General features: G+C 38.6%; 1 protein-coding gene across 2 annotated transcripts in view; it reads left to right on the top strand.

The window, feature by feature from the left end:
- Positions 1-12,970, top strand: part of RNaseZ (ribonuclease Z) — a 336,200-nt gene that overhangs the window by 151,669 nt on the left and 171,561 nt on the right. The window lies entirely within an intron of this gene.

Here is a 12,970-nt window from a genome sequence, read left to right as displayed (position 1 = left end):
TGGTATTGTGAAGAGTGCACTGAATGAATATTATTATTGTATGGGAACATCCATGTAGTCCAAAGACTCAAACTATCTACACAATCTGTCATGCCTCTCCTTGAACCCAATAACAGACAAAACATTCACAACTGACTGTGGCAACCTGTTGCACTCATTGACAATTCTCCAAGCAAAAATCTAGTTCCCACATGCCTACTAACCATACCTTTATTCAACTTCCAGGAATGACCTCTTATTCTGCCTGTGATGGGGGGGGGGGGGCACAAACAAAGTTCTGAAATTGGTTGCTCTTCTCTGAATCTTCTCCACAGCTTCCTCATCTCCAATAAACTCAGGAGACCAGACCTGAGCACAGTAATCGAAATGTGGACATATCAAAGTCTTATAAAATGGAATAATAACTTCCTTATCTGTATTTGTTAGTGTGTTCTTCAATAGCAAGTAATCTTATTCCTACAGTAAGTACAGTTCCATCAATGTCGTACAGAGCTTGTAATCTATTTATCCCATAATGCATAACTTCACATTTCTCCACATTAAACTGACACCAATTATTGTTTGTTCATACTAACATCCTATTTAAATTGTCCTGCAAGCTCTCCACATCACTTGATTAACTATTACTCTACCTAATTTTGCATCATCAGCAAACAACTGAATACAAGCAGCCCTCAGTTTATGACGGTTCAATTTACGCCCATTCACAATAACACTGGATGCCTGCGCATGCTTTCTTACTATAATGTGGTCTAACTGAGAAACGATGCTAGCAGGCACTCTAGTGTTTGAGTGTTTCCCGAGCTACTACGACGTATATGTATCAAACCTAGTTTTACTGTTGAATCTGCCTAATTGTTCTATTTATTTTTTTTACATACATACATATTTAAATTGATAAAGTACATAATTACATACCATGTCTGGTAAAAGAAGTGCAGAAAAGTTAGCAGAACTTGGTGTTAAGAAGGCGTGGAAAGCAATCACATTTGAAAAGAAGACGAGGTGATTCGAAGAATGGAAGTTGGGCAGACACGTGCTAACATCGATGGAGGTAAGTATCTTAACAGTCGATGGAGGTAAGTATCATCTTACCTCCATCGACTGTTACTACAATTATGAAAAATGCAGATAGAATCAAACAGTCTGCTCAACAATCTATGGCAGTACTAAATGCAAAACATGTAAGTTATAGCAGGAGTAAACTTCATGAAAAAATGGAAAAATTATTATCATTATGGGTGGATGACTTGAATCATAAAAATATTCCTCTGATGCAGGCTGTTATAACTGAGAAAGCAAAAACAATTTTTGAGGATCTTAAAAAGACAGATTGAGGCGAAGAAACATTTTAAGGAAGCAAAGGTTGGTTCATGAGATTTAAGTCTTGAAATAAGTGCCGTAGTGTCAAATTATGTGGTGAGGTGGCAAGTGCAGATGTTGAAGCAGCTGCTTTTCCAAAAGAATTTCAAGATTGTGTAGAACAAGGAAGTTATCCTCCTGTGAGACTGGGCTCTACTGGAAAAAATTGCCATCACGCATCTTCATTTCCTGTGAAGAATGTTCCGCTCCAGGTTTTAAAGCTGCAAAAGATAGACTTAGGCTTTTGTTAGGCATAAATGTCTCCGGAACTTTGGAGCTTAAACCAATGTTTGTGTACCATTCACAGACACCACGTATCTTCAAAGGTCTAAAAGCCATGCTGCTAGTCTATTGGAAATGGAACAAGAAAGCTTGGGTTACACAAGACGTTTTTATAGAATCATCATCATCATCATCAAATTCCTGCCATGTACCCTCAACGGGTGTACAGGATATGACAGCACTACATGAAAAATTTACATCATTACTAACTTCCTATCTACAATTTTCCTCCAAATCAGTCTGTTACTTGTCAAGACTCCAACATTATCAGATCTTATATTTCTATCGTCTAAGGCACTTTGTATCGTATCAATCCACCTATATCTTGGTCTTCCTCTGGGTCGTTTTCCTGCCAACCTGGCAGAGAACACTTGTTTTGCTAATCTTTCCTCTCCCATTCTGTTTAAGTGACCATACCACCTGAGATTAGCTCTGCTGACGCATTCCTGGATGCTGACAATGTCAAGTTGTTTCCTAATATTCTCATTTTTAATATGATATTGCCATTGATGCCATCTGTTCATGCCTCTAATCTTTCTCAGGACTCTCATATCTGCGATCTCTAGTCTTTGGTCAAGTGTTTTACTTCTGACCCAGCTCTCAGATCCATAAGTTAAACTTTGAACACTGTCTTGTATACAGCTAATTTAGTGTTCCGACTAATTTCGCTCTTATTCCATATGAATTTATTCAGTTGACTTCCCACCATACCAGCTTTGCTGATTCTGTTGTCTATTTCTATATTTAATTTACCATCTTCAGTAAAAATTGTGCCTAAGTAACTGAAATGTTTTACTTGTTCCACAGATTCTCCATTCACAACACAGTTGACATTTTCAATGCTTCTGCCTATTTTCATTGTCTTTGTCTTTTTATTGCTGACCTTCATACCATATCTATTACAACAGCTATTCAATTTAGTCAGAGAATCTTGCAGACTTTTAGCGGATTTATTTAGAAGTATAACATCATCCGCATAAAGCAAAGAGCTGACATTAACATCTCCAATTTTGATATCAGCTTTAATACCACTTTCCTTCATAATGTGATCCATATATTATTATTATTATTATTATTATTATTATTACGGGCAACTCCAGGGAGTCATTAGACTCATCGAGGGAGGCCCCAAATCATTTTCATCACAACTATTCGACATTCATACAGTATCTATCATACCTCGCCTTAAACTCATTCACTGTCACAGCATCCACCACAGACTCAGGGAGCGCATTCCACTCATTCACTACTCTAAAAGTAAAGAACCCAGCTCTAACACCTTTACTAACCACACTTTTGCCCAGTTTCCATGGATGTCCCCTAGTCCTCCCACAACCAGCCCTGTTCTCAAAAATATCTTCTGAATTAATTTTATAGAAACCCTTCAGTAATTTGAATGTCTCAATCATATCTCCCCTCCTCCGCCTATCAACCAATTTTTGCAACCCACAAATCCTCAACCTGTTCTCATACGGTTCATTCCACAGACCTGCTATCATCTTGGTCACTCGCCTCTGGATCCTCTCCACCTCCTCCCCATCAAGAAGAAACCTAGGTGACCAAATCTGAGCACAGTAGTCGAGATGAGGTCTTATCAAGGCTCGATACAGAGGAACAATAACCTGCTTGTCTCTGCTTGTCAACGTATTCTTCAGCAACCAACTGATTTGGCCACTTTTGCAATGTGTCCCCTAAATTTCAATTCCTTATCCACCAACACTCCTAAATCTCGTGCCTCATCAATTTCCTGGAGCACGGTTCCACCAATGCAGTAAACTGCCTCCCATCTTTTCACCCCAAAATGCATAACCTTACATTTTGCCACATTAAATTGACATCCATTCTCCCTAGCCCAGACCTCCAATCTATCCAAATCATCCTGCAAAATTTTGACGTCATCTGCATTCACTATTGCCCTACCCAACTTCGCATCATCCGCAAACAAATGAACTGTTCCTCTCAGATCCTTTCCTATATCATTTATGAACAAATTAAACAGCAGTGGTCCAAGAACAGATCCTTGTGGTATACCACTAGTCACAGGCCGTCTTGTGGACTCTACTCCTGAGTAAACCACTCTCTGATATCTCTCCGTCAACCACCCTCCTATCCATCTCACCAACCCTATGTCCATTCCCATATGCTGCAATTTACTGATTAGAATTCCATGTGGTATCCTGTCAAAGGCCTTAGCAAGGTCCAGCAGAATCACTGTAAACCCATTACCCTTATCCAGTTCAGCCGTCACTGTGTTATAATACGTGAGCAAGTTACTGAGGCATGACCTACCCTTCACAAAACCATGCTGTCCCCGATACAGTATCCCATTTTCTTCTATCCAATCTTGTATTTTCCTCTTGACTATTTTCTCTAAGACCTTGATAATGATTCCTGTTATGCTGATTGGCCGGTAATTTTCAACAGCAGCCTTGGAACCACCTTTGTGCAGTGGAACTATTTTCCTCTCTTTCCACCCCCTTGGGACTGACCCAGTCCTGAGGCTCAAATTAAACATAATGGTCAAGGGCACTGACAATTCTTTGGCCGCTTCACGTACGACACGAGCTGGTATACCATCCAATCCCACAGATGTATTGACATTGAGGTTCTGTAATAGACTAGTTACCTCTACCTCATTCATCACAATTCCAGTATAAGCTGTTGGTTCCTCCATTTCCGCAAAGCCACCACCTGGATGATATACTCTTGCAAAGTGCTCGCTCAGTAATTCCACAACATCGACTGATTCAGTTACCTCCCTACCCTCAGCATTTTTTAAGATCATTCTACCATGAGCATTTTTCCTTTTACTTGCAACATATTGAAAAAACTGTTTGGGATTCTCTTTAGCCTGCATGGCCAATTTCCTTTCGTAATCTGCTTTTGCTTTTCTTACCACCCTTGTTACCATCCTGGCCTGAGCTTTATACTGTTTATGCACCTGATGGTCACCCTTCTCCTTAAATTCCCTCCACAATTGTTTCTTTTTTTGCAGCTCAAGCTTAATAGTGTTATTCATCCATTTAACCCCTACCTGATTTATTATTCGGACTCTTGGTATACAGTCAACCATTGCCTCCTGCAAACAGTTCTTGACCACCTCCCATGCACCATCAACATCCAGCCCTTGCAGTTTTACATGCCATGGCATTGAGCCAAGCACACACCTAAGCTTGTCATAATTACCAGCCCGGTAATTCCACATATATCCTGTCTTAATTGTAAATTCGACTCCTTTAGCCACCTCCCAAGTCATGACCTTATGGTCACTCTCACCAATTGGTGGCAACAAGGTCATGTTCGTCATATAGATAATGAATAAGAGGGGATAATGTACATCCTTGTCTCACACCAGATTTAACATTAAACCATCTTCCTGTACTTCCTTCAATTCTAACTGCTGACTTACAACTCAAATAAAGACTAAACATTGCTTGATATAATGCCCCATCGACACCATATAACTGCAGCGTATTGAATAGCTTCTCTCTTGGCACCTTGTCATATCCCTTTTCCAAATCGACAAAACTTAAATACAGATCTTTGTTATATTCCCATTCTTTCTCGACTGTTTGTCGTAAAGTGAAGATCTGATCCTGACAGCCTCTATTTGGCCTGAATCTAGCGTGTTCTTCACCAAGCTTTTCTTCCACAATTCTTCTCAACCATTTCTCAAGTATACTTGCATAGATCTTGCCAGGAACACTCAGTAGGGAAATACCTCTGTAATTCTCACATTCAGTTTTATTTCCCTTTTTATATATGGGTACTATGAGAGAGCTACTCCAATCATCGGGAATTTGTTCCTCAGTCCAGGCTTTCTGAACTATGCAGTGCAGCCACTGTAAGACTTTTATACCACCATACTTCAGCATTTCTGGTCGGAAAACATCTACTCGTGCTGCCTTTCCACATTTCAAGCCTTTGATGGCTTTTTCTACTTCAAGTATGGATATGTATTCCTGACTGCATGCCTGGTCAGTGTTTTTTATCACTGTGCTGTCATCACTGCTTGTTTCATTTAGCAGTTTTTCAAAGTAATTACTCCATACTTCAAGGATATCTTTTTCTCCCATTTTCATGTCACCTTTATCATCTCTAACTCCTTTTACAGCACTCTTTCCTCCATTTCTAAGCTTCTTCAACAACCTCCAGAATATTTTGCCACCTTGTTGATATTTATTTTCTATATTCTTGCCAAAGTCCTCCCATGACTTTTGTTTAGCTAGTTTTACACACTGTTTAGCTTTCTTACATTTGTCTCTGTACTCTGTAAGAGTAAAAGCTGACTTATTTGCCAGGAACTTTTGATATGCTTTCTTCTTTTCCTTCACTGCCTCTTTAACTTCCTGTGTCCACCAGGGAGTTCTGATTTTTTTATCCTTGCACACGACCTCACCACATGCCTCTCTGGCAGAATCAATCAATGTTTTCTTCAGAGTTTGCCACTGAATCTCCAAGGTTTCATTCCTGTTCTGAAACTCTTTCATTTTCTTTTCAATAATCTTTCTGTATTTTAGTTTACAGTTCACGTCTGATAGCTGCTCAACTTTTATTCACTTTAAAACTTTCTTACGTGTTATTCTTTTCAATATAAAATTCAATTTTATCCTGCTCAAGACTAAATAGTGATCACTTCCAATTTCAAATCCTCTGTACACTCTCGTGTCCTGCACCAGGAAGAAAACATCACTATCAACAATAACATAGTCAATGAGACTTTTCTTATTCCTAGCCTCTTCTCTCCATGTGAATTTGTGCATATTTTTATGTTGGAACATGGTGTTAGTAATAACCAGTCCATGTCCTGAGCAGAAATCCAACAGATATTTGCCATTATTATTAGCTTTGCTCTTTTCTCCAAATTTTCCCAAAATATTTTTGTATGTCGGATAATTCATTTCCTACTCTGCTATTTAGAACTCCAACAAGGACCAACTTTTCCTTTTTCATTGTGTCAGTTGCTTTTTCTAAAGTCTCAAAAAATTCCTTCACTTCTACCTTAGTTGAACCTTCTGTGGGACCATAGGCACAAATAAGTCTCATTGTCCAGTTCCCCATTCTCATATTTGCCCACATTTCTCTACTTGAGACTGACTGCCATTCAAGAAGATTAGCCTTGTATTTAGTGTTGAATACTGTGGCTACTCATTGCCTGAATATAACATTTTGTATTTATTGCTCAGAAAGATCTCACCAGTTTTTGTCTTTTTTGTTTCAGTCACCCCTATTATGTCGATCTGGTACTTATCTAATTCGTCAGCTAGCTCCATTTCTTTGCCATTCAGGCATCTTACGTTGATAGTACCGATCTTTAACTCTGGTGATGTTGAGTTGGAGTTTGTTTTCAGATTTGTTCCAGTAGTTGACTTTTCGCTGTTCGGCCTGGTTCCCTGGCGAAAACAACGGTGGCCTTGTTTAACTGGGCGACGCCCCAGCCAGCATGAAATTTAGTCATGTTGTACCATCATTTTTTTAATTTGGTTTAACCAATAAGAATACAATTTGATCGGCTAAATCCCAAATTGCCAGCCCATCCTCGTTCGCTCAGTATCAAAGTAGATACCCAACAGGGTGCACCATGAGAAGGTTAGGATTGGACATTAGGTCAGAAGCCATGGTCGGTTCTCCGCATTCCTTTAAAGGCTATGTGGAGGTCTCCTCTCAGTTATACAGCTTTGACCCTCTAGCACCCCGCTTTTTATAGAATTGTACGCAAATTATTTTTGTTCTACCGTGCTTTGCCTCTGTAAAGAAAATGATTTGCCAGCCAAGGTATTGCTTCTCTTGGATAATACCCCTGGACATCCTCAAAACCTTTCTGAAGTAAGAACACCATTGGATGTCAAGGTTGTGTTTACATGTCCCCAAACACAACATCGCTTTTGCAACCGATGGATCAGGGGATTACATCAATCTTCAAAGCCTGTTACCTCCGTATAACATTTATGGAAATGGTAAGAGTCTTGGACACCAGAAAGACTATTAAAGACTATTGGCAGTCATTCGATATTTTGAAGAGCATTAACAACATCAAGGCAGCTTGGAACGAAGTGTCAGCAAAGTGATTAAAAGGAGCATGGCGAAAACTTCTTCCAGCATTTATGTATGAGTTTGAGGAATTAGAACAAGAGGAGAATGTTATTGAAGACTTTACCAAGCTTGTGCGAGAGGTGGGATTGTACGATATTACAGCTGAAAATGTGACAGAAGTCTTAGAGAGCCATGATAAACCGCTTTCCAATGAAGACTTAAAAGAATTAGCCGAACAATTAAGTCAACATCCAAAGGAGGAGAAAGAAAACGAAGAAGGTCCTCTGAGAAATATGAAAACGGCCAATTTACAGCGTATCCTTTCAAGCATAGAGACATTGACTGATGAACTCTGCGAAATGAACCACAATTGGGAACAGAGTGTGAACGTTAAAAGGAGCGTAATCTCATCTATTTGACCTACACTGAACTTTTTAAAGAAAGAAAAAGAAAAATCTAGGCAGTTAACACTGGATACTTTTTTTCAAAAAAAAAAAAAAAGCAGGTGATCCAAAACCAGGAAATTCAACATAGAAATATGTGATATCTTTTCGAAGTTTCATATTTTTTGTATATAATTTTGTTTTGTTTTTGTTATTAATAATTTTATGTTAACAAATATATATGTATGTATTATCAAAGCTTTAAATATAATAATGTTACACATACTTCATGTGCATATTTTTTGACTGAGTGGAAAATAACTTTGTACCTCCCATTAAAATTGGGTTTGGTTTACGCTCGTTTTTTTAGGAATGGAAGTGAGGTATAAACCGAGGGCTGCCTGTATTTCCTTCAGGTTATTTCCTATATCATTTATGTACAACAAATTAAAGACAAAGCATTCACAACTGACAATGTCAGTTGTGAATGCTTTTGCCTAGATTCTGCCCCTCCATATACCACTTTTTGATATCTGTGTAGCAGCCACCCTCTTATCCACATACCAGTGTCATAGCTAGTGTCATGAATTTGCACTTTGGCATGCTTGATGAACAAAGCTTTTTCTAGACGCCCAACATCAGAACCATTTAGATGCAATCCATCAGCATTATACAAATCCTTCTTTCCATTAAACACAGACCACTGATCCACAAATCTTACATCATTCCATCTGCACAACCTACATATTGATTCAGTTGTTAATAATGCCCCTCCCCCACCCCTCCTCAGTTCCTAAATCTCTTGCCATGCTATGACAGACAGGAACTTGCTCTTCAGTTTTGCTGCTTCTAACAATCTCTTTACGTCCTCCCTCATAGAATACTTCTCGCCTTTCAAATCATTTGTGTCAACCAAGACAATCATTTCCTTCAGCTTAGCTTTATGCATCCAAATGGTGTATAACTAATATCGTGAATTTTTGCACCAGGGAAACACGAATTTGTCACACTTTCATTAAGTACTCCCCTGATCATTGAATCTCCGTACGTGATTTTCTTCTTAACTTGTTTTTTTCATTTGTTCGCTTTGTCTCTATTATTACTTCAGACAAAAGCTTCTTTCTCTTCTCAGCTCTGCTAATCTCTTGCTGCTTCTGCACCTTTTCAGTTTTGCACCTTGTCCTGTGAAGGATAACATTCAAGTGCACCATTTCTTTATGTCCATTTTGTTCTCCAGTATTTCCACCACCACACGTTCAACATTAATTCCAACATTTTCCATCCTACCATCGATACTGTCCGCTCTAATGTTTATGTGTAAGGAATACATATAAATATTAATATAATAAATATAATAACATAAATATATATATCCACATCAATATTGCAGGGAATATGAGAGAATCAGTCAGAACACTAAACCAGAACCAGCATATTATATTTTTACAAGAAATTATATTCTGTTTTAATTGTTACCCAGGTGTGAGTAAACAAAGTTTGCCCAGGAAGTATCTTCATGACTAGTCTATATAGAGACCACTTACTTCACATCTGTTGCCTTAATATTCCATAATGCAAAACATTCTTTCATTCAGATTTGCTCATTAATGCTATGTCACTATCCAGACCTTTGTTGAGGGAAACTAGTGGAAACTAGTTTTCATCAGTGGAAACTAGGCCCAGAAAGATGTGTAGATTAATTAACAATCCATATATTCTAGATACAATTAGTAAAATGGTTGGCTGAGTGGTTAGCATACCTGCTCTCCAACCAACAGGTTGTGGGTTCGAATCCCTCTCTGGACATGGATGTTTGTGATTGTCTTTAGGTAGGAGATGAATTTCATCTCCTGAAGTGGCTTGAAAAAGTTCCATGTTTGGTCTCTAGAACAGGGTTTCCAGACTACGTAAAAATAAATAAAAAAATTACAAAAAGTATATAAAATTGATAAAAATGAAAAAAAAAAAAAATCCTTAGCCCACCCACAGTACAAATATACTATAGGTTACTAATAACCTTACATGAATGGGAACCACACCTATATATATATATATATATATATATATATATATATTACTCATGCATGCATTTACCCTTTGCATCTTTCTGGGTCTAGCTCCTACTAATGATGAAACTTCAGTAGAAACCAGCCTGGATACTGACCATTTCCATAATGCATAACAATATACATGCCTAAAAAGATGTGTGCTTTGCATTATGGGCCACCAAAACACTCTATATACAGGTATGCTGTGATACCAGAAGGCAGATTGTTGCCTCCCACTACCACTAGCTTACTGCTACCTGTGGATCAAACAATAATTGCAATCTTCTGAAGCTTCTTTTTCTGCCATACAATTAGCTCAGCTGTAGAACTACCATCACAGATGAAATCGTGACCTTGAAAAACTTCTGGAACCATATCTTAGAGGCAGTCAAAAACATTAAACTTTGCTCAAAATTAATAAAGCCAACAACAGTGAACTGCAGTCGAACGAAATTCTGCTCACACTTTGTTTCTGGTTCAAAGGATTCTGAAGAAACTAAGAGAAAATCAGAATCACCTTGAAGTTGTAGAAATAGTATTGAAGTAGGACTTGGAAACGACTGCTTCAAATGTAGAACAGTAATCGATTTGCAATTAGTGTTTATACCAGAGAAGGCTTGGAGTGAGTCAGTCCGAGAAGAGAGATCTTGTCTAGACTGTTAAGTTAGTATTATCAAAGATAAGGAGAAAAGAACTGAAGTTTTTTTTTCTTTTCTTTTAAGGTTACTAAGTCACTTAAGGAATTGACAACGTAGATAAGAATATAAATTAAATTACACTTTAATAAATATTTCCGATATTTCGGCAACGTTACGTTGCCATCTTCAAAAGGAACTTACAAAAAAGGCACATGCATATAGGCACTACAACACAGTAACTGAGAATGAAGTGATGAAGTTGTTATTCTCCTAAAAGTCCTGATGGTGCCCCCTAGTGGGCTAAGTAGGTGTTCTTGGCCGTTGGGCTGAAAGTCTGCTGATGTAAGCCTCCCAAATTTGGGGCATACAACCAAATTTGTTGAGGTTTGGAGAGTTCCTTAGGGCTGAGGCTGATTCCGTAAATAGTCTTTCGAATTTGTATTTGCTACAGTGTATTACTGTAGCTTTCTTCCACTGTATTCTGTGGCATGTATCCAGAGCATGGTCTGCAAGACAAGAGTGGCTGTACTTGTGAAAACGGATGTAGTCCTTGTGTTCCGAAATTCTGATATTCGCTGTCCTGCCTGTTTGTCCAAAGTAAGACAGTTTACAACTGCAAGGGACCTGGTATACACCAGGTAGGTCTAGGGGAAGTGGTTGGTCTTTAGTGGAGCAGATAAGGGATGCCAATTTTCTGTGTGGTCTGTAACAGGAGGTCAAGTCATGTTTTTTTTAAGATTTTGGTAATTTTTTCCGAGGTGCCTCGGATGCAGGGAATGGTGATGGATACAGTAATCCTTGTTGTGGAGGGGGGAGAGGGGTTGTGGTTTGTAGGTTTCAATATTTTTTGGATTTGGGGGGGGCTAGCCATTGGCTGAGAAAGTGTCGAAGGTTGTGATTTAGTTCAGTGTTTAGGGCCTTGTCGTTAGAACAGATTAGTTTAACCCTGTTGTATAGTGTTTTCACCACTCCATATTGTTGTGGGGGGGGAAGATTGTTGGTAAATGTATCTGCCTGTATGGCCACGTGACTAGTGGGTCTAGGAAAAGGAGGCTGTTGTTTTCCTCTTTTTCCAGGGTGAACTTGATTCTGGGGTGTTGGTTGTTTAAGTGTGTTAAGAAGTAGAGGAGTGTATCAGAGTCATGTGGCCAAATAGCTAACACATCATCCACATAGTGAAGCCATATGGTTGGTTTTTGTGGGGCAGAGGCTAAGGTGTTTTCTTCAAAGGTCTCCATAAAGAAATTGGCCAAGGGTGGGAAGAGTGGTGAACCCATGGCTGTCCCCTCTATCTGTTTGTAGAATTTTTCTTGCCAAACGAATGAACTGAAATAGGGCTGAGATATCGGGTGAAAATTTAGCTTGGATTAGCTCTAAAGTTTCCTTGAATGGGAAATTCACATTTGTGAATAAGGAGGAGACGTCAAAGCTGACCATTATGTCACTATGTTGGAGTATAAGGTTTTCTATGCTGGCTTTGAAGTTTGCTGAGTTTTTTATGTGTGATGGTGTGTTGCCAATATAGTGTGTGAGGGCTTTGGCCAAATGTTTAGCTAATTTGTATGTGGGGAAATCAATGCCATCCACTATGGGGACTTAATGGCACATTTTCTTTATCTATTTTTGGGAGTCCATAAATACGGTGGGTATAGAGTTAAACGGCTTTCAAATGTGAAGTACAAAATGTTAGATATGATAATATTACACAAATAGTAGACTAATTTGGAGGAAAATTGTGGGTAAAAGATTAATAATAATTTAAACTTAGCATATAGTGTTGTCATAGTAGTCTGAACACCCCTTGAGGGTACATATTAGGAAATTGATGTTGATAAAAACAGTTCACAAGATCCTCTACAAAATTACCATAAAAAAAAAAAATTACAAGAATGCCATACCATACATTAGGGGCATATCAGAAAAAAATAGATAGAACACTACAGAAATACTATATTAAGGCAAACCTCCTGCAAAATTAAGACATTTACTAAGCTCATCTAAAAATCCTCTTCCACACCTTACCCACCCAGGGTTTACAAAATTCAGTGCACCTGCAACCTACCTTACATAAGGAGAAACAGGGCACACCTCCTTATAAGAAAAGATGAACACAAATGCCGCATTAAATTCCTCCACTATTATAAAACAGGCCTGTCAGACCACGCACTGTAAACATGTCACAGAATTGACTGGAAGACACCAAGTTCCTACGCTGCAGAAGGTT

The sequence above is a fragment of the Typopeltis vanoorti genome, chromosome 17 (genome assembly GCF_054136105.1).
Source record: "Typopeltis vanoorti isolate ZY-2024b chromosome 17, IOZ_Tvanoo_1.0, whole genome shotgun sequence".
Taxonomy (NCBI): Eukaryota; Metazoa; Arthropoda; class Arachnida; order Uropygi; family Thelyphonidae; genus Typopeltis; species Typopeltis vanoorti.
The sequence above is the reverse complement of the archived record's forward strand: the minus strand, read 5'-3'. Positions and strand labels throughout refer to the sequence as shown.